Raw genomic sequence first — 26,924 nt, forward strand, 5'->3', positions numbered from 1 at the left:
GCTGGTGTTGCTAATGCTAGACCAGAGTAGGTTTGGGTGGACAGGGTGTTACTTAATGAGTGTAGGAGGACACCGGCGAGCAGTCCAGAGCACAGGCTATCTTCTCCTCAAAGCCAGAGATGGATGCTCTGCTTCAGTTCTCGGGGGTTTCTTCCTTCCCCAGGCCCCATAGTGCAGAGACAGCTCTGGGGCCCTGGGTGGGTGGGGCCTGTCCCAGGGGCGGGGTTCCCGGCGCCTCGTGGCCAGGGTGACCCCGCCCCCTCCTCTTGCGCGCGCGGCGCTCTGACTCTGCGGAGCTGTCCAGCCTCAGTGCTGGAGCTGGTCGCCTCTCGCGCGCAGCGCCGCCTGCCCGCCTCCCAGCCTGGTCCCCGCGCTGCGCTCCCGCCCTCCCACCCCGCCTCGCCCTGCCCCGCCGCGGCCCGTCCACTGCTCCCCGCGGGCCCGAGCCGGCCGAGCGGCTGCCCGCCGGGGATCTGAACGGCGCGGCGGGGCCGGGAGCCGAGGGACCCGCGGAGGGGACCGGCGGCCCCGGACGGCTGCCGGAGGGGTGGCCGTGCGTGGATGCGGCGGGAGCTGGAAGCCTCGAGCAGCCGGCGCCTTCTCTGGCCCCGGGCGCCCTATGGCTTGAAGGTAAGAACCAACGGGGTGGAGCGACAAGCAGTCTGTGGCCTCTGCACGGGTCGAAGCGTCCAGAGCTGACCGGACGAGAACAGAAGTTTGTCCAGCCACTCTAGCGCCGCCTGTCCGGTAGCACCCTTTCCACTGAATCTCCGTCGGGCAGATTGCGCCCCGGGCGTCGGGAACCTGAAGGATGGCATCCCCAGTCCTTCTTACTTAGCTTCCTTTGGGCTGTCCTGTCTGGGTGGGAGTCCTTATCCAGAGTAACAGTGGGGTGTAGCTGTGGCTTCAGAGAGTGGCTGATCCTGGAGGTTTTTGGTAGGGCACTGTCTCCTGGTATCCTAGATTAGGACCCCAAACGCGCACTAGAGTTCCCCACCATTCAAAAGGAAGAAGGGTTGTATTTGACCTTTCTGTTATTGGTGCAACCTGAGACTTTTGGAAGGGTTAAAGTCAAGTTTGAAGGTGAAGCTGTTTCCGGAAGCGGTCTTCCACCCTTAGGCTTTCTGCTGTCCTTGGTGCCGAATTCCCGTTCTCTGTCCGCTGCTCTGTCACCCAGTCCGGAAGAAAGCCGGTTATTTCAGACGCATTTCCCCCTGGGAGTGTAGGTGACAGTGGGGGCGGGAGACAGTGATAGAGGGTGACTGTCCATCTCTGAAATGGATCAAGAGCCCCACTGTCTGTATGCGAAGAGGCTTCTCTAAGCGTCAAACAGAGCGCTTCCCTTTTTCCCTTTTTGCGGAGGGCAGCCTGTGAGGTTCCTCTTGAGGAGCAGAGGTAAGAGAGCCAGTTGCCATCTACACAACAGGCTTCGCCATGGACACAAGGAACAGCACTGGGGCTCCCTGGGGACAGGCCCTTGTTCTCAGTCACAGGGAAGCTGCTTCAGCGAGTCATATTTTCCTCACTGGGTACCCTGCTACGTTCTTTTCTGGGGCTCCTAAGATAGGATGAGGTACAATCCAGTGTGCGGACTTCTCTAGGTCCTTCTGCACACTCAACAATTTATGGATTCTGACCAGGCTACGAACATTTTAGGTTAATCCTTGCTTCTCTCCTTGGGAACTAGATGTTCAGTTTTGTGACCGAACCCTGCTTCAGATGCAAATACTGTGCTTATGCCTGATCCACACCCCGGACCCCCGAATTAGGGCTACTTGAGAAAGCATTTTTTTCATCTTTCCTATGTGCTGTTGTTTGATGAGGGTGGGCAGAAAGCAGCTTACACGAGTGCAACCGATTTCAAGATAATCAGGAGGCTGATTTACTGGGTCTCGGCCCTCTGCCTTGGACTTTGTGGTTTCACGTTTGCAAATGCACTACAAATCTGTTTTCTTTGGGCTTTGATAGCATCTCTGAAATCAAATGTGGAACAAGGAAGAGATTTGGGAGGGTTAGGCTCAGAAATAAGTGAGGACCTTCCAGCTGCGGTCTTCTTGCTTGTTTGTGCAGCTGGGGATCAATTCCAGGGTCTTTTATACACTAAGGAAGTGTTCTACTATTGAGCATTTCTCAGCTTTGGTCTCCTAAAGAATTTTCCGAGTTCCATCAACCTTTCTTGCTTGGAACATGAAGATTCTGATCTGCTGTAGAGGTCCTAGGCAGTATTTCCCTAAGGGATTGCAAAGAAGCCTTTGCATCTGAATCATCTGGGAAGCTGGTTAAAAATTTGTATTTCTGTCTCTTTTTCAAATAAAATGCTGAATTAGAATCTAAAGTTGAGGCCCATAACGTTATGTTTCACTGGGTGATTCATAAATACACACACACACACACACACACACACACACACACACACACACACACGCTTTAGAGAAAATACCTCTCATGGAAACTAGGACTTCTAAGAGAATCTGTGCATGTTTTTAATGGATACAAATTAAAGTCTCTCATTTATCAAGCTGTCTCAAGTTAAATTCTTCAACTATGGGGCTGGGCATGGAAGAACCATCCACCTGATTCAGTCCCTTTCCTGAGTCCAAAGATGCAACCCAATTTCCACTCTTTCATGATTCTCCATACTTTGATATTTCTCAAAAAATTTTTGTTTTAGTCTTCCACAAGACTCACCAATATGGATGCAGATAGCCTTGTGTAAATGCTATCAGTTTTTGGAGGCCAGCCTAGTGTGTGCCTCTTTCCCACCCTCTCTTGTGAGTGATGGTTCTTTCTGCTATCAACAACTGCTCTTGAAATGCCAAGACAAGATTAGTTCAGTCTAATCTTCCCAAAGCTGGTAGCCACTCATTCCTTCTTGGCAGTGACTTCTTAAATCTACTGTTTTGATTCTTTGTTCCATAAACTGGAAGGTTTGTGAGGTTGAATCAGCCATCAGTTGTCTACCTTCCAAGTCAGATTATTTCTGTTTATAACATGCAAATCTAATCTTGAGAATAATTTAGAAGAACCTCAAAGTGAGAGAAACTCAGTTTCTCCTCTGATGCCAAGGGAAACAGAGGGGAACTCAGATTCACATAAAAAAAGATTGCTTTAAATGTTCCTGAGATCAATTTGCTGAGGCCAAATGGGTCTCATTTCACTCTTCTCTGAGAAACAAGGGTAAGGGGAAAGATACATGGACTCTCATGGAGAGAGCTGTCTCCATCTCCCCTGCTAATGAAAATTGCACTATGATATTAAAAGGTATGGCTATGAATGTCATACAGTGACTTTGTGTGTATGTGTGTGTGTGCGCGCTGCAAACATGAATACATACATGAGCACACGGGGTGAGTATGAGGTGTGTCGAGACATCCTTGAGCCGACTCTACCTCTTCCACAGACTCATATTTTTTCAGCAGATGCTCTCTACAAAACTTGAGTGCTAAGGTGCTTTTGCAACTTCACAGGTTATGTCGAATCCAAGCTGAGACTTTGTGAAGCCATATTTGCAGAACCTCCCAGAATTGTGTTGTGTATCAACTGTTCACTGTTCCTAAGGTTATAAGTCTTGTAGAAATCCTAGAGTCTGGCCCAGTCATCCATAGTTCTCTCAGATACTATTTACAGGCCTGTAGAGCTGAAGATGCTTTGGGCTCCTTGGAGGTCATCCTGGATGACCTTGTTTCCAAACAGGGAAACTGTCCAAATATTCCAAATACTGAGCTTCCTTCTGTTATCCCCAGAAGGGTAAGGTCAAGTTACCAGTTCCTGGACTCTCTGATTTGACTTAGTGACCAAAGCACCTCAATCCTACCAGGTGTTCTACTTAGGCAGGGACACTTCTGGTCACATAGGAAATGAGTGAAATCCACAGACGCTAGAAAGGAAATAGCTTGGTTCTGTTTCTCACCAGAAGCCCTCCTCTCCTCATGGTGTTTCTAGTCGCTTAGCTGAACTCCGGTATCACGTTCTCTTCTTTTTATCCACAAAAGGCATCTTATAGCCCTTGAAGGATGCTGTGGCTTGTTGTTGGACGTATACACCACCCACCTCCAGATTTCCATGGTAATTTATGGAGAGACTGGGGATGTGAAGGCAGTTTATTTGCCAGGTCTGGGTGGTAGACTGATATTATTGCTGTACTTTTTAGTATTAATAAGGGTGCTGGAGTCCAGTGCTAATAGTCTCTGCCTCTCATTTTCCCCCATCATCCGTGTAATTGAAGTTTTTTTTCTTATTTAAAAAATATAATAGAATCATATTACCTAAATGTCTAGGCTTGGAAAATAGCTTGATTATAGTGTCAGCCTTTGATGATGAAGGAGAAAGAAAAACCAAGACCCAGACTCTCAGTTTGCAGATGAGTCCAGAGAAAGGTGAGACACCTTTGGGACAATACAAGTTGCCTCATTTTTGTTCCTTTTACCTCAGTCTGATGAATGGGTTAACTGGACACCCTTGGCAGACAAGCTGCCCCTGGGAGAGGGTGATACCTTCTTTCCCTAGGTGACACAGAGCTGTTCTTCAGAGGAGCCAAGGTTCCTGTTGGCTCCAGTGAACAGAGATGAGTCACTGGGGCCTGGGGACTCCCCTGGATAGAAGAGACCATATTGTTGCAATGCTCCAAACTCAAAAACCTGGAAGTTGATTGGAGCATTTTAGAGACTATGAAGCAGTGTGTGTGATTGTGTGTGTGTGTTAGAAGCAGAGGAGAATTGCTTGCAGAGGCTCCCAGAATAGGCTGATGTTAAGAGTACACTGAATGGATGCATTAGCTTCATGCAACACCAACAGCTTTGTCATAAACTTAGGTCACCTGCAAGGACTTCCTTTTTTCCCAGGAGGCCAAAAGGGCAGTCTGCTGTCTGCCCAGATAAAAAGAGAAGGGAGGACCCCTGACTTCCCCAGAGCCCTGGAATGATGTCAGTTTGGTCCCAGAGAGAGGTTTTTAGCCTCTAGTGGTTCAAAGCACTGCCTATCTGTACAGGACTGCAGCTGTGGCCCCAGGGACTCGCCACCGTAGATGTCTGGGAGAAAAAAATGAGTCCTGGGGCCCCATCTATTCATCACGGAGCTCCATCAGAACGTGCCTGCCTCCACCCCCTTGTTCCCGCCTCCACCTTGTTGTTATTGTTTGGGTCTAAGTGGCCCAGCAGGGGAAAGGCATTAGAAATGAAATTATTTCTGTTGCATACTGTATAATTGCCTCAGTTCCTTCTTGTTACCCCAGGCAGCTACATCACAAGCAGTTCCCTTGAAACCCTTGGTCTGAGAAAGAGCCTGGCTCACAAACTTCCTTAGCACGGCTGCTTATGACAACTGGGCCTGCTCACCAGCCCCCCCCCTCCCCGTTGCTGGCTTCATCATCACAGAGGCCAATATTTAGCACTTGCTTGCTGTGTGTTGGACATTGTGCTCATCGCTTGACATGACGTGTCCATTTCAATTCACCGTCTTGTGATGGCTCTGGAAGTGGGTGCTCTTCTTATCCCTATTTGGCGGAGAAAGACGCACGGCCTTAGAGAAGTGTCTCATGCAAGGTCACACAGCTAAGGTGCGGAGTGGGGATTCAAAGCCAGACTGTGTGATGGTTAAATACTAGGCTTTGCTGACTTATGTAAGTGGCATAAACAATGGTACGGGAGAAGACTGGGGATGGGGGAACGTCTTCTTTTATTTTCTTCATGTGTGACAGGTGGGGAGAGAGAAAGGGAAATGTGTGTTTGTTCACGTGCTCTTGCACACATCACAGAGGCTGGGGGAGGATGTAGGTGCCCCGCTTTAGCACTTTTCTGCCTAATTCCCTCAAAACAGGCCTCTCACTGAGATTGGGGTTTGCCCTTTTCTGATAGAGTGGTTCCTCTACCCTTGCTGCTGGAATTATAGGTACGCATGGATATAGCTGGCATTTATGTGAATGCTGGAATTCAGGTCCTTACGCTTGCACAGCAAGTGCCCTTAACTACTGAGCTATCTCTTCAGTCTGGATAAGTCTTCTTTAATAAGGGAAGTGCTTGTAAATTTTGAAGATGATACCAGAAAAGTAGAAGATGCACAAACTTACTCTGTGGTGTTCTTAAATTTGAGGACTACCTGGGAAGTTTTGCTTCACCCTGGATCTGAGTTCCTTCGGCTGTAATGCATTAAAAATGTATGTCAGTGAATGATAAAATCCTAGATTCAGGAGTCAGGGGCAGAGTGGAGGTCAGAACTGTCTTCCAATGTGGAAGGAGGACCAAGAGAGAAGGTGTGAATAGGGCTGGAGCTTGGTGATGGGCCTTCTTTCCCACATCTGAGTGACTCATACTGTCTAAGGAATGAAAAGGTAACTCCTGTTGACATTCAGGTCTGTTTGTTATTTTCTTATAATAAACACCTGGATTGAACAGTCACTTGTCTTCAAGACACAGCTGCTTGACTACATAGATAGGAGAGGGTGGACAGATCTGAGAGCCAACCAATAGATGGGTAATTAAATTCCTTAGAGCTACCTTTAAGAACTAACCAATTGGTGTATTTATTTTTTTCTGGTGGACAGAGACAGGAGAAGCCTGAGTATCGTTGATCAGAACATCTAACTTACCCATGAATTTCTTCAGGTACAAAAGAAGGGAGTCAATATGCTTCCTGATACATTTGAACTCCCTCAGAATTCAATGCCCCAGGAGGCTCCATTAAATTGATAGGAAAATGATATTTACCTTGAAAAAAGCTAGAAGGCTTCTGGCCTGTTGTTGACTCTTGCCATATATCTTATGGATATTGTATACCAACAGTTTGTTCCCTATTTAACTCCTTAAACAACCTAGGATAGCAGGTAAGTCTGTAACCTCACAGGGTTGGAGTCTGGCTCTAACTCTGACACTCTGCTATGTGATCAGAGGCAGGCTGATTCATCTCTACCACCTTGGTGTTCTGTATGAGTGGTGATAACGTCAGTGATGATGGTGACCGAAAGTAACAGACCGGAGGCACTGAAAAGACCCCGTTTAGTAATGGCTGGGAGCTCACAGTAGAGGCTTACTACTAACTACCTAACCCCCCGATTCAGAAGCTGATTTTACATCTCTGAAATGAGCTTCCTAAACTTCCACAGAATTCAACCTTATGCTTCTTTCTAATGTTCTACATTTATCCTTATCCAAATTATTTGGCGGGCACCTGTCAGAAATTCTTACTCATCCCAAGGGAGAAAGATTTGAATTGCTTTATCACCCTTTTGAATTAGGCACAGCTAGGCTCTCATAAGTCAGGAGGAGGCATCAGTCTTCCTGGTGATGGCTTTACACGTCCTCACGTACCCCCATAACACCCCAAGTCCGTCACCTGCTACCTTGTGGTTGATCCTTCTTAATTGGCAGAGACCGGCGGTGTGACGTGCACTCTGAAAAAGGCCATTTTAAATTTAAGAGATAAGGGCTCAGGAGATGCTTCGTGGGTATTTGCTTTTCAAGCAGGAGGATCTGAGTTTGAATTCTGACTCTCATGTGAAAAGCTGGGCATGGTCAAGTGCTTTTAAAATCCTGTCAGTGTAGGAGAGGGCAGAGACAGGAGGAGGGCTCAAGTTTGCTGGATGCCAGTCTAGGTTCAGTAAGACAAACTCCATCTCCAAGGAATAAAGCAGAGCACAAAAAAACAAGACCCTCCAGCATCCTCCTCTGCCCTCTGCACCTGCACACATGGACATGCACACTAACACACACACACACACCAGAGTAAAACAAAATGAACCCCCTGCTCCCCCCAAAAACTAACCCATCGACTTTCCATCTTCCGAGGATGTTAGTAGCAGAAGCAAATGCCGTTCATGTATTGACGTGACACACAGTCCTGCCTGAGAAAGCAGTGGAATTTAATAGCTTCTGGTGCTGATGCTTTCCCATCCAGAAAGTGACTTATCCTTGTGGGCTTTTCTATGAGGGAAGGGCTCTTGTATGTGCTGTAGCTACAGGCAGAAAACATGTGCTTGCTCATTAGTGATGGGAAGAGCTTTTGGAAGGTTAGTTGCAGATTCTGTTCCCAGGTTAGCATCCTTGGCAGTTCCTGTTTTAGATTCTGAGCATCTTCGGCTCTTTTATTCATTTAAAGCAGGTCCGGGAAGAGAAGTACTGACAATCAGAAACTAGCATTCAAAACAAGGATGCAGGGATCTCTGAGGATCCATGCTCTGATACACAGATTTTCTTTAGTGATCTATACAGCCAAGGCCTGCTATGATCTGATAAACGATAACACATCTGTGGTTAGTGTTCTCTAAGGAGCTGGAGAAAACTGGTAATGTCGATAAACCAACACTGCTCTCCAGTTATCCCTGCAGCTTCCTTAGTAACAATCCATAGTAGCCAACCTCCAAGGTGGCCTTTAGACTCCTCACCTCCCAGCATCCATGTTCTTGTATGATCTGTCCCTATACTGAGCAGGGAACACATGTGTGCCAATAGAACAAGGCCTAAAGGACAGAATTTGATTTCTAGAAAGGATCACAGCTTCAACCCGGTTCTTTCTTGGATTGCTCTTCTGGAGAGAGCTAGAAAATGCCTTGAAAGCATTCCTGTAGCCCTCTGGAAAGGTCTACATGGCAAAGAACTGAAGTTTCAGCCACTGGGTAAACTGTCTTAGAAGGCTCTTCAAGTGACAAGAGCTTTTAATTGACAACAACCCACATCGTTGTCACTGGAACCTTTAAAAGACTTTAAGCCAGAACCTCTTACCTGAGCTGTTTACATTCCTAACACAGAAACTATGAGGCAACACAGTTTTGTTCTAAGTTGCTAAGTTCTGGGATAATTGATTACGCAACAATAGATAACAGGAACTCAGAAATTATTCTCTATGATTATGCCAACTTGTCTTCTGAAATCGCGTGCAGTCTACTCACTGCCTGTTGTATAATAGTGGCTGATACTGCCTCTTTTAAGCCTCCTCCGTGGCCCTACTGCTTGTGTTATCCTAGAGGTTGGAAACTTGTGTTTTGTACACCATGGTCAGGAGTCCCTCCACCATCATCTTTTCAGACTTGCTTCTGGTTCCCATGTTCTGTCTTCCTGCAGCCTTATTCTCTGGGTATCCTCTGCTACGGTATCTATGCAACATAATTTCTGTTTCTTATTATCTCATCAAACTATTATTCTTGAGCATCTACTGTGTGCCAGGTATTCATTTTGGCTGCAAATCTGTCTGTGAACACAGCAAAGATCTCAGCCTTCTTGGGGTTTATAGTATATGGGAAACGGATAATAATATAAAGAGCATATTACTGAGTTTTAGAAGGTACCACGTACCCAGGAACAGAGGGAACAGATTAGGATTACAACAATCGGGAAGGCAGAGGTGTGAAGCCAGAGACAACTTTGTTGCATTAACTAACACTTGAGGGAGAGAGTTGAAGGTTGTGGAAGTGAGCTGTTCACGTTGAGGGAAAGACAGACATTCCAGACAGCGGAACCAGCCAGTTTGTGCTCACTTTCAAGCATTTAAAATAATTGTCTTATTCCCTGTGAAACAATAGCGGAGATACTCAGCATCTTGAAATCCTCTTTTAATTTTCAGAACCCATCAAGCAATAATCATCTCTCTCCTCTGTGAAACACTTTCATATTCGCTGTCCTGACGGCTCCTTGCAGTAACTTGCTGTGGTTATTGTTACATCCTGTGGTGCAGACCAGATCTGAGAGGTGGAGTGACACTCACTCAGAGTCACAGGGCTGGGACACTAGTCACTGCCCTATGATATCTCATACCCTTGTGTTTTCAGTGCTGGGGCTGAACTCAGAGCCTTAGTATGCTCAGCAAAAGCTCTACCCATAGCTACACCCCCAGCCCTCTCATAACTGTGTCTTGTATTGGCATCTTGCTTTTCTAATGTGGTATATGTGTGTGTGTGTGTGTGTGTGTGGTGTGTGCATGTGGGTGCATATGTATGTGTTAGTGCTCACACTCCTGTGTGTGCATGTGGAGATCAGAAGCCAACATCTCCTGTCTTCCTCTTTCTCTTGAATTTATTTTTTTTTGAGACAGGTATTACATTGAGCTTAGAACTCACAGTTTCTGTTATATAGGTTGGCTAACAAGCCCCTGGGGATGTGTGGGGTGGGATTCCACCTGTCTTAACCATTCACTCCAACACTGGAGTTACAGATATGAACTGCCATGTCTGGCTTTCATATGGGTGCTCAAAATCTGAACTCAGGTTCTCATGCTTGCACAGTAAGCTTCTGACCTACTGAGTCGTCTCCCCAGATCCTTATACTGCCATCATAATGCGAATATTTTGACTGTGAATTTCTTATTTTTCTCCACTAGACTATGAGGGTTTGGAAGTGGAGAATCTGTCTCATAATTCCATGGAAACGTGTAGCTGAAAGTGGCACTGGGTCCTTGGTAGTCACTTAAATTGTGGAATGGGTGAGGGATGGGTCAGTGAGTGACATGTCACACTTCCTGACAGCCTCACACTCTCTACTCACTTGAAGCTCAACAGGAGTCTGACCGTGCATGTAGTGTTCTCCATGTTAGTGCATCAGCAAAGTGCTTCACACTTCCCCTTTATCCTTCACCAATACTAGCTAGTTGCTGTAGCTATGTTGGGGTTTGGTTGAAAAATTTTCATAGTTGCCATAGCCTGTGGGAAGGAGAGATTCTGGATTGTCAATGCCTGCATCAGCCAGACACTCGTGCCAAGATGAAGGTACTGAGAAGCAAGGAAACCTGGACACTCGGATGTATTAATGCAGGTCAGCCTGGGGACTCAGGGCACTCAGGGTGGAGCTGTGCTGGGGACTGTTTGCAGTGCTCTCAGGGTCCCTGTGTTTAAAGCTGGAACTTTTGCAGTTTTTGAGGAAGGCCAGTTCTCAGTTTGCAAGAGTGCATTTAACCCGAGACTCTCCCAAAGTCCTAAGATCTTGTACCTATGTTTCCCAACAATATTTTTTTAATGGCATATTGGTCTGGGGAGATGGCTCAGTAAGCAAACTGCTTACTATTCAAGCATAATGACCTCAGTCAGACTCTCTAGCACATATGTAAAATGCCAGGCATGGTGAGGTACATGTCTGTACAATCCCAGAGCTGGACAGGAACACAGAGGCAGAGTTCCCTGGAACTAGCTGTCCAGCCAGTCCAGTTGAATCAGCATGTCTCAGGTTCACTGAGAGATCAACTCAAAACTGGAGAATTGCTAAAAGAAGACATTTGACGTCTACCACTGACTTCTACATATGCATACACACATATGCACACATTCATATGTACACACATGTATACACACAGAGACACACATAGAGCGAGATAGGTCAATAGGTCATCTAGCTATTTATCAGTATCATGAAGCAATTCAGAGTATGAACTTGGAAGCCAGAGTGATAGTTTTTTTTTTTTCTGTTATTTTATTTTATTGGTCACTAATGACTTGTGTGATGTTGTTCACACAAGTTACTAGTCCCTTTATGAAATGCAGAATTTTCCATTTTCTCACAAGATGGTTTTCTCACAAAAGGATGGTGGCACTTCCTTGATGGGGTTCTATGCTGTCAGTGGATCATCATATCAAGTGTTTGGCTCGGCACAAGGCATATAGCAATCTCTGAAATGGCGTTCCCTGAGGCCCACAGAGATGACTTCGTGGTTCAGAGTGCTTGCTGCTGTTGCAGAGAAAACCAGGTTTGACTCACACCACTCACGCCTCACATGGGGCAGTTCACTATTACCTGCATCTCCCCTTCCAGGGATCAGACATCATCTCCGGCCTCTCTGCATACCCGTGTCGCACTCACATGATGTACATGAACTCATCCGGGCACACATAAATACACATAAAACAAACAAGTCATGTTTGAAAAAACATTCACTTGTATTATTCTTATAATTTATTAGGTTAAATAAGGGTGTCCACAGGACCCTTCCCAATGTGTACTCTGTGTTTTAGCTTCTCTTCTGGAGAAAAGAAAGACATTATTGCATACAAAGCCATGAGACAAGTAGGATTTGACGTCTTTCTAGAACACATTGTTACCTAGCAAGGGAACCCAGCAAGAGGACAACACTTTCTTCTGCCACAGGGCCTTTTTCTATCCTCTGCGAAGCTAGCCTCAGGATAGACCATGGATTATTTTATAAACACAGTGGATAAAGAGTAGAGTTTGAATTGGAGACAGTACAAAGTATGCCCAGAGGCATCACCAGGGACCACACTGTGAAACTCCAGAACTTAGGATGGAGATAGGATTCTACCTGATGGAAACAGAAAATCATTTTAAAGGATTGGATTTTGAGCAAGAGAATAACTCAATTGATTTGAATTACATTAAAAAAAAAACGCAGGTTCCTGTGTGGGAGAATTAATTACAGGGGGTGTATTGGCAGAGACACAGTAAAAAAAATCTGTAATTGCAGGACAGTGAGGTAGGTGACATGGACGAAGTGGGCAGTGGAGCCAGGAAGACACTAGAACCCAGTGACTAGTGGGCTGCAGAGGAGGAGGGGAAGAGGAGAAGCCAAGGATGGTTATGGGACAGTGAGACAAAGTGTGTTAAGGACATTGATTAAAGTGTCTCAATTCTGGGCTGGAAGTCTGAATCAGTGAAAGTGGCTGTGGATGCAGGAGTAAACAGAATCAACAGGTTCTGTTGTCCAGTGTACAGGGAACTGGAACAAGCTAGATTTGTTGAGTGATGGTGCTGGGCTGCATAAGCAGTTGTGGGCACAGTGTAGGGACACAGGACAGATGATCCAGGGCCCAAAATGCAGTCGTGGGAAACAGTGGCTGAATTGGAAGGTCTGAAGGTCACAGAGCTAAAATATCAAAGTGTGTCAAGATAATGACACACATCAGTGAAAGGACTCGGAGTTGGGTGAAAACCAGTAAGCTAGGTGTCAACAGCTTCTGTGAAGCAGGGGACCAGACCAGGTATCCATGGACAACTGGGACAAAGAGGGCTGGAGATGCCATGGTGGGCAGCATGGGCCTTTGAGAACCAGGAGCTTTACAAAACTGTAAAGGAGTGGTACTGAGGCACAGGGACTGGAGAGGGTGCAGAGGAAGTGATGCCCTTGGATGAAGCTGCAAGAGGTTGGCTTGCTCTGATACATGGTTTATACCTCTGCCCTGGGTCATGTCTTACCATTTTTTTCTTGCATCCTCACTATCTTGTGGACTCATTAGACCTCATTCCTCTCCCATGTACAGAATAAGAGAGAAAGAGGAGAGAGGCGGTGAGTTGGTAGAAAGAAAGGAATGAGAGATGGAAGAAATGGAGGCTAGAAGAATGGGAAAGAGAATAGATCGATTGCATCTCTGCTCCCAGTATATCAGACCCAGTCAATCAACAAGATACCTCTCTACCTGAATGCTTGCTCCATTGTCCTTCAAGGCTGATCCTTGCTCAGTCTTTACAATTGAACCCAAGCATCAACTCTTCTAAAAACCCTTCTCGGGTTTCCTTTCTATATTTCCTGGCCTGCCTGGCCTAGGGTCTCTTCATACACATTCCTCAGCATGCAGTTAGGATTGCATGTTACTGCACTGTAAATTGTCTACTGGCTGGCCTGTTCACCCCACTTGATGGTTAAATCCCTTGAAGGTGACAATGGGATTCTTATCACTCAAGATGAGGCATTCATCCCAACGCAAGTGACCATACTGGGATAGTGGTCTCTCCCCACTGCACATGTTCAATCCTGAGACAGCAGTGGTCTTAGAAGAGAACTTAAATCTTGTGGCTGCTTCTGAAATTCTTCACACACCTAAGGCAGACTGGGAATCCCTCCAGACAATGGTTCAGTATGGAACGATCTCAGTATGCCAAAGATGAAAAGAGATTTGAGGATGCAGGCCACTCTTTGTGTGCAGATGAAAGCATTCTTCTCACAGGAGAAAGCAATGAGAGTCTCACGACTGCTTTGCAGATGACTAGATCCTGACCTTGACCCTGACCCTGACCCTGACCCTGACCCCGACCCTGGCATGCCATCCACCTAGGTCATTTTGCCAAACCAGCACCATCATGGGCCTTGTAGCAAAAGACAAGATACTTCACACTCTTATAAGAACAATCTCTTTGTCTTTCTATTTTCCATATTTGGCTCCACTTAGTTGCATCATCTGTCTTCTTAGAAATGTAGAGACGTGAAACATCAGGCAGAGTTAGGCTAGCACTTAGACATCTGGGAGGGTTTGTGGCATCATGTCAGGACTCCAGAGCCACCAGTGTTTCTGTTATCTCAGAAAAGAGCACACAGTGGACAGGTTGGTGTTCTGTAAAGCAAGTGACATGAGAAGTTCATTATCGGGATTGGGATGTAGCTTGGTTGCTGGAGTACCTGCCTAACATGCACGCATGAGGACCCAAGTTTGATCCCTGTTGTCAAATGCAGTGGTGCATGTCTGTAATCCCAACTCATAGGAAGTAGAGGCAGGAGGATTGGAGGTACGTCTTTAGCTACATATCAATCTCAAGGACAGCCTGGGTTGTATAAAACCTTGTCTCAAAACACAAACGAACAAACAAAACCCAAAAACCACACAACTAATTAGATGCTGAGTTGTTGTCTTTTAAGAGAATAGACCAAGTATGGTGATGGCTCTTGTGTCACTAGGCAGATCTTATAGACTGGGCAGTAAGGAGAGGACAGTTTCTATGCTCTGCACACACTCAGACATTAGTAAGGCATCATGAGATGTTTACATGCATGAGCAAATGAAATTACGCAAAGACAGTGGGCTCTGGAGAAGGCGTAGCTTGGTGCTTGACTGTCACACATGAAGTCCTGTGTTCTATCCTCAATACCACTAAAGATTAAAGAACACATGGGCCAGGACAATTGTACATGTAACTGGGGAGTTAAAGGTCTAAGACATAAAAAAGAGTCCTATCTCCAAATGAGGTCTCATTCTGAGATTTGGGGTGGGCACAGATTTAGGGGTGATGCTTTCAACCTAGTACAGAGAACTTCCTGCTTTCTTTGTTCCTGGTCCTTACAGATATCTTTTGCATCTTCCAGGGTAAGACCACATCCCTCCCAGTCTCCTGTTTGTAACATCTGCCCATGTATCTATCTGAAGTCTCACCTCCCAAGTTGGAAGGCAAACAGGGACAAGAAAGAAAGCAATTAGTACAACTGGGATCTGGGGCTTAAAAGGATTCACTGACCTGTTGGCATGGTGACTAGTGTAGAGAAACAAGATGGGTAGACAATCACTTGAATGGTTCAGAAAGGAGATGGTCCATGGGAACCTGAGATCCAGGGCTTTCAGTAATCCTAAGGGCTGGGTGCAAATGTTGAGTTCCTTACACAGTTTCAAAGAACTCAGAGATTTGGGGCTGTTCCTTTAATATCTATTTTATAAGAATTTATTTAATTCTGTCTATGGACTAGGCTTTCTCTAATACACTCACTTGACAGATGACCACACACTCCAAGGCTCTGGTAGGCCAGAGAAGTTTCTAAGACCCCAAACTCAGCCAGCCATTGTAAGTCTCAGTGTCCATTACACAAAGCCAGGCTCTTCTCTCTCAAGCTGCAGTTTGCCAAGGGCACCTGTGACTTCCCCAGGTAACAATATGTCCCTGTGTCTGTCTACAATTCTGGCTGTGAACAGTGTTTGTTTCCACAAGTCATTTTATGGTTGCTAGCTGATGTGGCAGGGCTGGGGGGAGGAGCAAGGAAGCTTCTGGATTCCTTACATTGAGTTCAGCTTCACCAGGAGTGACAAAGGGAAGGCATAGGATGTAAACACCCAAGAGAAGAGAAAGGCTTCACAGACAGAGGATAGGCCCTGAGGGAGTCGCATTAACTGTAACTCTCCAGCCAGTGTGCAAAAACATTGTGGGTACTACTGGTGCCAGGGAGAATTGTTTTATCAGCACTTGAGTGACACTTGAGTCCAGAGAGAAGACTCAATGGTCTCGTGGCAAGTGAGAGAAGGTAGAAGAGAGGATGTGTGGATGTAGGGTGGACCATGTGGATGTAGGTAGGACCTTATTTCAATGCAGTGTTTGGAACTTGAGTCCTCAAAGGCTCCAACTGGGATGTGGTTTGCAGCCTATACTGGCATCCCAAACTCCACATTCCCCATTGCCTGAATCTTCTCTGGCTTCCATCTTGTTTATATCCCTGAGCATCTAGCTACCTGCCCTCTGTTACATCTCTCCATGCACAGTCTCCATGGTAATGTCATAGCCACTAAGCCTATGGTCCTGGTAGAGGAGAGAAGAGAAAAGGGCAGATGCAGGAGGGCATGTGGCCAGCGATGCCCATGTGCTGTTTCTGCACAGTGCAGCTACAATGGACCATGAGGCAGTGGGGAGCAACAAGGACCCTGAGCATGTGTCTGTATAGAAAAATACAACCAGGGGTCTCTTGGGCAGCAAGGGGGAATTTCTGTATCCAAGAGGCTCCTAGAGGCCAGCTATTTGTGTGATTGTGGGTTTTCCCTAACTAGGAATTACCTTCAGTTCAAAGGGTACAACCTAGGTTCTGTGTGGTCCCAGAAACCTCCTGGTATCACTTAGTTTTCTTGTTGCTGGTATCAAATACCTGCTGTGAAGAAACTAGATGGAACTAGGGTTTCTTTTGGTTCGTGGTTAGAGGGACACACAGCCCAGCATGGTGGGGAAAGAGCTGTGAAAACGCATGTGTGCTGAGCCTCCCCACTGCCTCACATCTCTGCAGAACAGGAAGTAGAAAGGTAAGTGCTGATTACCCAGCTGCCTTTTTCCTTTTCCTCCTTTAATTCAGCCCAGGAATAGCCACTGGCTGCTTTGGCCCTGGGACCACTGTGATCAAGGTGAATTGTAATGATGACAGAAATAGCCGCTTGTCTGGATAGTCAATTTGATAGTGTCTCTACTGACAGTCTCCACGTTTCTGCCCTCCAGACAGAGTCTCTGGAAAATCTAGCAGAATGAAAACAAAAAAATTGAAGAAATGACAAACCCATTGCTTATCTTCCAGACCCAAAGATAAGCCCATTGCTTAACTTCCAGACCCAAAGCTCTCAGCCGCTTGTCTGTAGGCTCCGCCTGTGTGTGCCCAACTCGTGGGGCTCCCAGCCATCTCTGGAGTCTGGAGTCTCCTGGTTCTAGTTTCACTTCTCCACCCTAATTGGCAAGCAGTGTGCATTAAACTTTTCTTATTTCTATACAGATAGCTGAGATTGGGTTAGGTCCTTTCTAGTGCCAACAGAATGCCATGCCCGACAGTTGCTCTTGTCCCACGCCCTTCCACCCAGAGCTGCATGAGAGGGTCCTAAACTTTGCTCACATGTGGACAGTACTAACTGCCAGCTTGAAGGCTAGATACTTCTTACCCACAGAGACATTCTATTCCCATTACTCTGGGTGTTTTATCCACAATTTAAAAATATATCAGGCATAGTGGTATATCCCTTTAATCTTAGCACCTGGCAGAGGCAGCTGAATCTCTCTGTTAGTTCAAGGCCAGCCTGGTTTACACAATGAGTTGCAGCCTTCCTGAGGTTACATAGTAAAAAGTTGTCTGAAAAAAATGCATATTTAGAATATTGGGGAGATCCAGGCAGGCATTCTGTCTCTTCATTGGGTTTCATGCGTTTCATGTTCTAGTGAGAGACTGGCTTAAAAAACAAGGTGGATATCAACTGAGGAATGACAATAGAGGAGGGAGGGGGAAGGGAAGGAGGGAGGGAAGGAGGAAGGAGGAAGGAGGAAGGAGGAGGGGAGGCAGGAAGGGGGAGAGAGAGAGGAAGGATGTGTGTGTGTTCGAGAGAGAGAGAGAGAGAGAGAGAGAGAGAGAGAGAGAGAGAGAGAGAGAGAGAGATATTGGAGAAAGAATGCCACTTCTCTGGTCCATACTATTTTTAATTCTTTCAGTAGTCACCATTAAAGATTAGAATTATGATTTCCTCTCTTTAGATGAGGACGTTGAGAGTCTGAGACCTTATATGGCCACACTCTAGACCACACATGTGGTGAGAACTGACTGGTGTGGAACCTGGACTTGATCCTCACACCTGAGCCACATAAAATTGCGACTACCACACACCACTCCGCTCTTTTCCATTTCCATTGCTATCTATAGTACAAGTAGCGTCATGAATCACCTCTTTCCTCCCTTTGCCCAGTTAATGTTCCAGCACAGGTTAGGGAATGCCCCTTAGGACCATTTGGAGACTGTCTCTATGAGAGAAGGTATAGTACATTCCAACGTTTAAAACACAGATAACTTACACACACACACACACACACAACGTGCAAGTACAGCTCACAGCACCATGTACAAGGAGAGTGGGCAGTTTTGATGTGAATTCAGACACTCATACAATAAATTGCATTCATTCTTTAACAGGAACAATTTCCCCCAAGATCATGAGCACATCCTTTCAAATAAATTAAGGCGTTAATTTTGGCTGATGCTTTGGGAGGGAGCAGGAGGGGAGCTTAGCAGTACATGGCTGAACCCCATGACCTGCCCATCAGAAACTATCAAGGGTTGTTGACAGTTTGACATCCCTCCTACTGAAGCAGTCTGATACAACTTCTGTCTCAGCTGCACTTTCCTGATGACATCTCTCTGTTGGTCCAGACCTGGCATCCCACCTCACCCACATAGGCCAGAGGGCACAAAATCCAAAGAGAAGGGAGTCAAGGAGAAATGACTGCGTTTATAAGATGACGACTCATTGCAACAGGGATGTGTGTGTTTGTGTATGAAACCTGCTAAGTGCCCAGGTTAGACCCATTTAATCAGCTGATCTGTGGCTTCGAGTGGTTGTTTTTCTAATTGCAGGTCTTGTCTGTGTCACTAGCTAGCTGGGATCCTCCGGGGAGCTAAGCTAATTATTATTATTATTATTATTATTATTATTATTATTATTATTATTATATTTTATTATTATTATTTTATTATTATATATTAATGTCTAGCTTCCCTTCATACTGCCTTGTAGAGCTCAGGTCTTTGGTAACAGTCCCCAGTGATGATGGGGCCCGACCTGCTAGATCTCATCCACTGTGGGGCAGCCCTTGGAGCCAGAGGCTGAGTTTCCTGGCATTGTCTCTAATGAGCAGACAGAGGTGACAGAGCCTATGACTGGTTAGAACTGCTGCCTGCAAAGGGACCCGGATCACCATTAAGCTAGTGGCCTGGAGAGCAGCCTCGGACAGCCCATAATTTCCAAATTAGATGCTTCTGAGGTCTGGATTATTTTGTGGTGCAGACAAAGCTCTGAGGCGGCTCTGGCAGAAGCTGGCAAAGGCAGATGTCCTAGAAATCTGACTGGGAAACTGATTCCATTCGCAGTTAAACAGGCCCAACCCTAGACCATTTCATTTAGATGCAAATGGAGCTCAGAAAGTCCCTGGCTGCTTTGGTCCTGCTTCTGGGAGTGATATTGTGTGATAAGTGATTGTGTGTGTGTGTGTGTGTGTGTGTGTGTGTGTGTGTCTGTTGGGGGTGGTGGCTCAGAGACTCATGCTGGCTTCTTAGTCTCTGGAAGTAGGAGGAGGTATTTGCCAGGGAAACCAAGCTGGTTTAGAGCTCATTCTACTGCTGCAAGATCTCACTTGGGGGAAGTATTGCAAATGCTGAGGACTCATCTTAAAGTTCACTGCCTTGGCACAGGCAGGAATGTACAGGCCAGGAAGAACACAGGACACTGCTTCTCTCTCTCTCTCTCTCTCTCTCTCTCTCTCTCTCTCTCTCTCTCTCTCTCTTTCTCTCTCTGTGTGTGTATGTGTGACTGCATGTGTGTGTACATATACCCATGTGTGTATGTGGATGTGACGGCTTCAGTGTGTGTGTGTGAGAGAGAGAGAGAGAGAGAGAGAGAGAGAGAGAGAGAGAGAGACTACATATATGTGTGTACACGTACCCATGTGTGTATGTGGACATGACTGCATCAGTGTATGTCTCTGTGTGACTGCATATGTGTGTACCCATGTGTGTATGTGTATGTGATGGCTTCAGTGTGTGTGTGTGTGTGTATGAGAAAGAGAGAGAGAGAGAGGGAGAGGGAGAGAGAGAGAGAGAGAGAGAGAGAGAGAGAGAGAGGGAGAGAGACAGAGGGAGAGACTACATGTGTATGTGCACATGTACCCATGTGTGTATGTGGACATGACTGCATCTGTGTGTGTGTGTGTGTGTGTGTGTGTGTGTGTGTGTGTGTGTGTTTGTACTCAGGCTGTGTTGTCTGAGCACAGAGACTGAGTGATCCTCCTATCTCCCCCTCTCCAATGCTGGGATTGCAAATACTCTGGGCTCTGGAGACTGAATTCAAATTCTTGTGCCTTTAAAGCAAGCACTTACCTGACTGAGCTAGCTCCTCATCCTGAGTAATGTTTTCCTTTCTTATTTCAAAACAGATTTATTTCATTTTTTAAACTATGCATATATGTCTGTGTGGTGATATGTATTCCTAAGTGCAGTGTCTGTGGGGGCCAGAAGAGGCCATCAGATCTTCTGGAGCCGCAGTTAAGGGCAGTTGTGAGCTGCCTGACATGGGTGCTGGGAACTGGACCTGAATCCTCTTCTAGAGCAGTGTGTGCTCTGAATGGCTGAATCATGGCCATTCAGAGTCCAGCCTCTAGGCACCATTTCTTACTGTATGTGGAGCAAGGTCCCTCCTTTTTTCTTTGTCTTTGTCTTTTTCTGTAGTTAAATGAATGAATATTCACGTAATCAAGCCACACTCTGTAGTAGACATTGTACCTTCAAGTCAAGGCTCTCAGGAAAGAGATGCTCTGATGTGGCCACCAGGCTCTCAGAGACGGAGTGTGTCATGAATGAAACTCACCGACAGTCAGGATTTACACAGTCGGGATTCATATGTAGTGCCGTCTTTCCAAGTATCATCTACCTCTCTCACCGGACTAGAAGGCACAAGGAGAAGGATTTTGCTGTCTTTACATAACTTACAGGACCAGAGAAAAGGGTTGCACACAGTAGACATCGGTGCCTATTGATACATAAAACATATGCATTCATTTTTAAAACCTAGCTGGAGAGCTGTTTGAATCATTGAGATCAGACTCCCGTCTCAGTAGCTCCCACAAGAATGGCTGCCCCGCAGATGATGTGCACAGAGTGTATCACATCCAGTCATTTACACTTGCGGTGCTGTGTGTGAATTCCACTAGAGACTAAAGTTGAGTGTGTGTGTATGCGCACGCACACACACACATGCCTGAATGTGGAGATTAGAGACCTTTCTCCATTGTTCTCTACCTTATGAAATAAGTTCTCTCACTGAAACTGGAGCTAACCAATCCAGCTAAACCCGATGGCCATAGCTGTAGGGGTCCTCCAGTCTCTGTATCTCCAGTGCTGCGACCGTAGGCATGTGTGGCTCTGTCCAGTTGTTTACATGGATTATGGGATAGAACTTGGGTCCTCCCGTTCATGTTCCAAGCAGTTTACTAAGCCATCTCCCCAGCTCAGTGATGGGCCATTTAAAGTGTGCAGTTGCACAGGGCTAAGACTATCTTCACTGGGGTACAGCAGTCTCTGGCACACGAACACGTGCCCTGCAGCTTGTGTTCTCTGCCGGTTACCCTTTCACTTTCTTCTCTGTCAGTCTCACCACTGTGGACACTTCTTATTAGTGCAATTGTTGAGTATGTCTTTTTGGGTCTTAGCATAATGTCCTTGAGATTCGTTAATGTTGTAGCATGTGGTAGGATTTCCCTTAAAAGAATGAGGCAATTACTACTTTTAAAACTACACTTTTATACTAGTGTATAAAACAGCTTCATCACAGTGACTGTAACGTATATGTTCCTGTATGTTCGTGTATGTCCCATTGAACTTTATCCTCATCTGTTCACTTCCCCCACTCTCTCCCCTCCCATACAATTACTTTTATTGAAAGTGATAATTGCACATATTCAGGACTCCAGGATGAGCCTTTTGACACGTGTTTTATTGTAGAACGTGCAAAGCAGGCAAATTAACGTCTGTCATTTTCCATCTCTTCTTTGTGGTGAGAACAATTCAAATCTTGTCTTTCAGATATGCAAGAATGCACAGCTTGTTCCTGTTAGCAACAACCACCTTGCTGTGTAGTGGACAGCTAGAATGGAGTTTTCCCATTAGCTAGGACTCCCTTTGGCCGGCACTGATTTAGTGGCCCCTCCTACTTTGGTAACCACCAATCAGACTCTCTATTTTGCCGATTGTTGACAGAAGTGAGGTCATTTAATGTTTATCTTTTTACGGCTGGGGAATTATACAGTATAATGCTCTTCACAGTTGTGTTATCTCAGGTGAGAGGAGTTTAGTCTTTTTGAAGACTGAGTGATGTTCCACTGTATATGCTTGCCGAATATTCTAAAATTTCGTTCAGCTGTGCTGTGGCTGTTAGTTTTCAGAGCTTGGCTGTAAGTAATTCTGCAATAAATGTAGGAGCATAAATACCTTTACCGCTTATGATACCTATTACATGCTTATATCGGAAGCAAGATTGCTACATCATGTGATAAATTTTGTATTTTTTGGTATGTATTTGTCTATTTACTTATTCAGTGTATGTATATGTGTGTGTATATATATGTGTGTACATGTGAGGTCACAGGGCAACTTGCAGGAGTCATTACTCACTCCCCCTCTGCCCTGTGAGTCCAGGATAAAATTGAGCTGTCAGGCTTGTCAGTAAGTGCTTTTGCCTCTTAGGCTATTTTGCTGGCCCTACTTGAATTTCCTTGAAGCATTTTTGTTCTTTTTTTCTAAAATGACTCAACAACATCACAGTCTCTCCAACATACAAAAGTTTCTCCTTTCTCTGTCCCTTCAACCCGTTACCTTCCACCATGTTTAACAAGAGCCATTTTAACAGCGTGAGGTACCATCTTGAGATTTTAACTTCTTCTTCATGGTTGTTTTTGGTTTAGTTTTTGGGATCTCACTTCATAGACCAAGCTTGTCTGAACCAACTGTGTAGCTGAGGCTCCTTGAACTTGTGACAATCCTCCTGCCTTAGCTTCTTCCTGAGGGCTGATGACAAGCATGAGAGACCATGGCTAGATCAAACCTTTTCGATTTCTTTCTGAGCTTTGCATGTCTTCCTTTGAGGCATATTCACGGAGGCATCTAGCTCTCTGTTTGTAAATCTGTGTATGCTTGTGCCATATGTGTGCAGCTGACAGTGGGGGCCAGAGGTGGGCATCAGGTCCCCTGGGTCTGGAATCACAGGTGTTGGTTAGCTGCCCAGTGTGGGTGCTGGGACCTGAACTCCAGTCCTCTGCAAAAGCAGCTAACAATCTTAATCGCTGAACTCTGCTTTCACCAGTTTTAAGTGCTGTCTTGTTTTCCTCTTTCTAAAGGGTGTGGACTCCCCATGTTCTGGGTGTGACCTCCTTGGCTGACTAGGATGTGCAGATATTCTCTCACGATGTACAACCACTTCCTTTACCCTGCAGAAGCTTTTGGCCTTATGTGATTCCATTTGCCTAGGTTTGTTTTTGTCGCCTGTGTCTGAAAGCGGGGTCTTGCTGCCCAGTTCATATTTTTGTAGTGGTTCTTGTTTTCTTTTAGTGGTTTTACAGTTTTAGTCTTAGGGTTAAATTTTAATCCACTCTGAGTAGATTGCTAAGTAAGGAGTGATGTGAGTGTCCCAAGTGATCGCTCTGCTGGTGCCTAATCATTTCTCTTCAAAACCACTTACTAAAGAGACTGTTGTGTGTATTAATGACCCCCTTTTCTTTTCAAAGTCAACCAATAAGAGCTGGGAATGTTTACTGTAATAGCTCTACCCGATCAAGTCTTCTTTCCTTTTAAAAGATGTGTAATAGTCTATCTTATGGGTAGCCCACATCTTCTTTATCATCTGGACCACTTTGGCCCCTATCTTGTGTAGAATGCTGGTAGCAGGTGTGAGTGCATTGTTCTTTCAGTTCTTTTGGATCTCTCACCAGAAATGGAACTGCTAGAGCTTACAATTCTAGTCGCTGTCAGTTTTCGAAGAACCCCTTGCTGTTCATGGTAGCAGCCACACCATTTCACAGTTGTGTCAGGAGGTTTACAAGGGTTCTGATTGCTCCACGTCCTTGCCAATACTTGCTCTTCCCTTCCCCCACTGGCAGTAACTGACTGAGCTGATGTTTATACGCCTGTCCTGATCAATGAGGCTTAAATGTCTTCCCATCCTTTCTAATGGTTCTGAACAAGTAGCCTCAAAGTAGACAATAAAAGAGACCAATATCATGGGGGTTGTCAAGGACCTTGGCCTAGGTTGGGAGAGCCCTGAGGATTTATGGGAGTCTGAATAGAGGTAGAGCTTCCCTTTTCCTTTCAGCTAGGGCAAGGTACAGGTGGAGGGTTGACTCCTCATCAAGCCACTGGGGGCCAAGGGGTGGAGCACAAGAGAAGATGGGGTTCTGAGTGGATTGAGTTCCTTAATGACTCTGAGCTTTCATTTCCTCATCTGTGAAATAGATTCATTGAGAGGTGTTTTAACAGCCAACCCTTTGAGAAAAAAAATAACACTATCATGTGTGGCGCTTCGCACTCACGTTGTTGTGCAAATATCCTAAGTGCAGCTGCTAGCAAACTGCCTGCCAGACACCTGACTGGGGAGAGCAATCTCATCCCTCCTTAGCACACCACACCCACACCTGCGAAAATGCCTTTCCTGGTGCTTGGGATGAGTGGGGCTATTCCTCTGCCATAGCTGAGGGACTTTGCGTGACTTACACGCTAAGAAAGGTCATCCAACCCCATGTTTTCTCAACAAACATATGCTGACCTTCTGTTATGTACAAAGTTATGTTCTAGTGGCAAGGAGTCTGCAAGTCACATGGCCCACCTCTGCCTTTGGGGAGCCCTGCCTGGTCAGATGGCCTCCAGGTTGTCATCTCATCTTGTGCTGTGTCGATCACCCCACCCTTGTCTCTTCCTTGAGCTGTGGTCTTCCTGAAGACCAGACTCTGTCTCATTTATTTTGGTATTCACACTTCCTGACAGTTTACACCTGAAGAGGCAAGATTTACACATCCGAAGCAGGATAATAGAAGAAGAAAGGAGGTGGTCATGAATAGTTCTCAGTGAGTGCAACCCCCACTGCTTCAGGGAGTTTGTAGTTAAAAGAATCAGCACCTGTGCTGTACTTAGGGTATAGCAGGCATTGATAGAGTCACTCAGCACACATCTCACCGTGCTGCAGGTAAACTTTCTAATGGCTCCATCTTGATATTTCCCCATTGGTATCAGCACTGTCCTCAGTACCTCTGCTTCCTACAAGAGATGAGCAGCAGCAGTGAAGTAGGTATCCCTTCAATTCTCTGCTGTTGACATTGTATGTGGAGAGCTGAGATGCAAGACTGGTGTTCATTGTCCCTTCAAATAAGAAAGTAGCTGCTATTCTCATTTGGTAAAACTCCGGCTTTATGGGCTGGAGAAAGAAAAGGTAAGGGGGGAAGATGGGAAGGAGAGAGTGACTGGAAAGAGAGAGAGAGAGAGTGTGTGTGTGGGGGGGATTGGGATTAAGTGACTAATCTTAACCCTGTGGTTAACAAAATGCAGAGCCAAAGTGGCACCAGGACCTAATTCCTGATCAAGGGTGGCCTGCAGTACTCTAGACAACAAGGGCTGGTTCTGAGAAGGACAGCTCAGATGTCGGGCGATCAGGGAAGCTTGCAGATGTGTGGGCATTTATACTCTGAGGAGTGAGAGGCTCACTTGTTCTTGGATGCTATCTCGAACATTCCAGTTTGGGTACACACACGCACACGCACAGAGAGAGAGAGAGAAAGAGAGAGAGAGAGAGAGAGAGAGAGAGAGAGAGAGAGAGAGAGAGAGAGAGAGAGTTACCTGTGGCCCTGCCTCCACTCTATCTAATGGGACCTGTGGTGGTGGTGGTGGTAGGGAGGCTGGCAGCTGCTGTCTTTCCTATGTCTTTGTTTTCTAATTACCAGTACCTAAAGAAGCCACCTGTCCCCAGGCTGTGCTGACAATGCTGCCTTTCTCATAGTATGGTTGTACAGCCTGAGACTGGAGGGTGTCTCTATCCCACATATGTGGGCAGGCCATCCTGTGGCCCTCAGGGTGCTTGATGGGAGCTGACAGAAGTCTAGAGCGCTAGACTCCAAGGTCCAGGTGAGAGGAGAAAAGGGAGACATCAGACTTCTTCCGCCTTCTAATCTACCCGGCTAAATCTTTCACAGGTATTTATCTTTTGAGTCACGTAAACTGTAAAAGTAATACTTCTCGAAAGGGTAAAAACCTATTTCTCAAACATGTACGTGCCAAAGATTTGCATAATTCATTAGCTGGGGAGCTTGTGAGATGACAAAGCTGACTGTGCAAAGGGATACAAGAAATACCTGTACTGAGTGTGCCTGTTATCCCAGCACTCCAGAGGCAAAGACAGAGGCAGGATTGCAGGAAGTTCAGGATGAGCCTGCATTGCATAGTGTATATCAGGATAGCCTGGGTTGTATAGCAAAACCTTGTCTCATAAAAGTCAAAAATGTCATGGCTGAGGAGAGGTTTCTCGGGCCCCAACTCTAGCTGAGGAACTGCTGGTAGTTAATGACTATTGGGGGAGAGGGGGTTGTTTTTTTCAGTAGTAGAGCCACAGGGAAGTTGCCTAGACTCTAGTAAAGAACCTGTCTCACATTCACTAGCAAACATGTCTAAATCAGCTCAGCGAGTCATACACACAAATAAACACACGGAAGTAGGAGAGGGTACTCTTTGTGGAGAAGAAGAGGTTCATGGGAAGGAGAGGGGGTAAGAGAGGGGAATGGAGGGTATGAATATGATCAAAATATATTTGATACATAGATGTAGTTGTCAAAGTGTAAATAAGATAGTATTTAAAAACAACACACAAAGCAAACAAAATATGTGTATATTTACACGTACACGTAGAAATAAGCTGGAATGAGGTTGCTATAAAACTCAGTGTTCTGTAGATTATAGAATACAATACAGTCACAAAGTGTGGGGTTATCTTC

At 45.8% G+C, this 26,924-nt stretch overlaps 1 protein-coding gene across 3 annotated transcripts in view; it reads left to right on the plus strand.

Annotated features, from left to right (window-relative positions):
* The first annotated feature begins 471 nt into the window (after window positions 1-471).
* Window positions 472-26,924, plus strand: part of Drd2 (dopamine receptor D2) — a 61,464-nt gene continuing 35,011 nt past the window's right edge. For 2 of the 3 annotated variants that reach the window (XM_076925088.1, XM_076925090.1), the window contains exon 1: window positions 472-630. The gene's annotated coding sequence lies outside the window, so the exon portion shown is untranslated. The remainder of the gene's footprint in view (window positions 631-26,924) is intronic. The other variant, XM_076925089.1, reaches the window with a different exon arrangement.

This window comes from Arvicanthis niloticus, chromosome 26, assembly GCF_011762505.2.
Source record: "Arvicanthis niloticus isolate mArvNil1 chromosome 26, mArvNil1.pat.X, whole genome shotgun sequence".
In the NCBI taxonomy this organism is placed as follows: Eukaryota; Metazoa; Chordata; class Mammalia; order Rodentia; family Muridae; genus Arvicanthis; species Arvicanthis niloticus.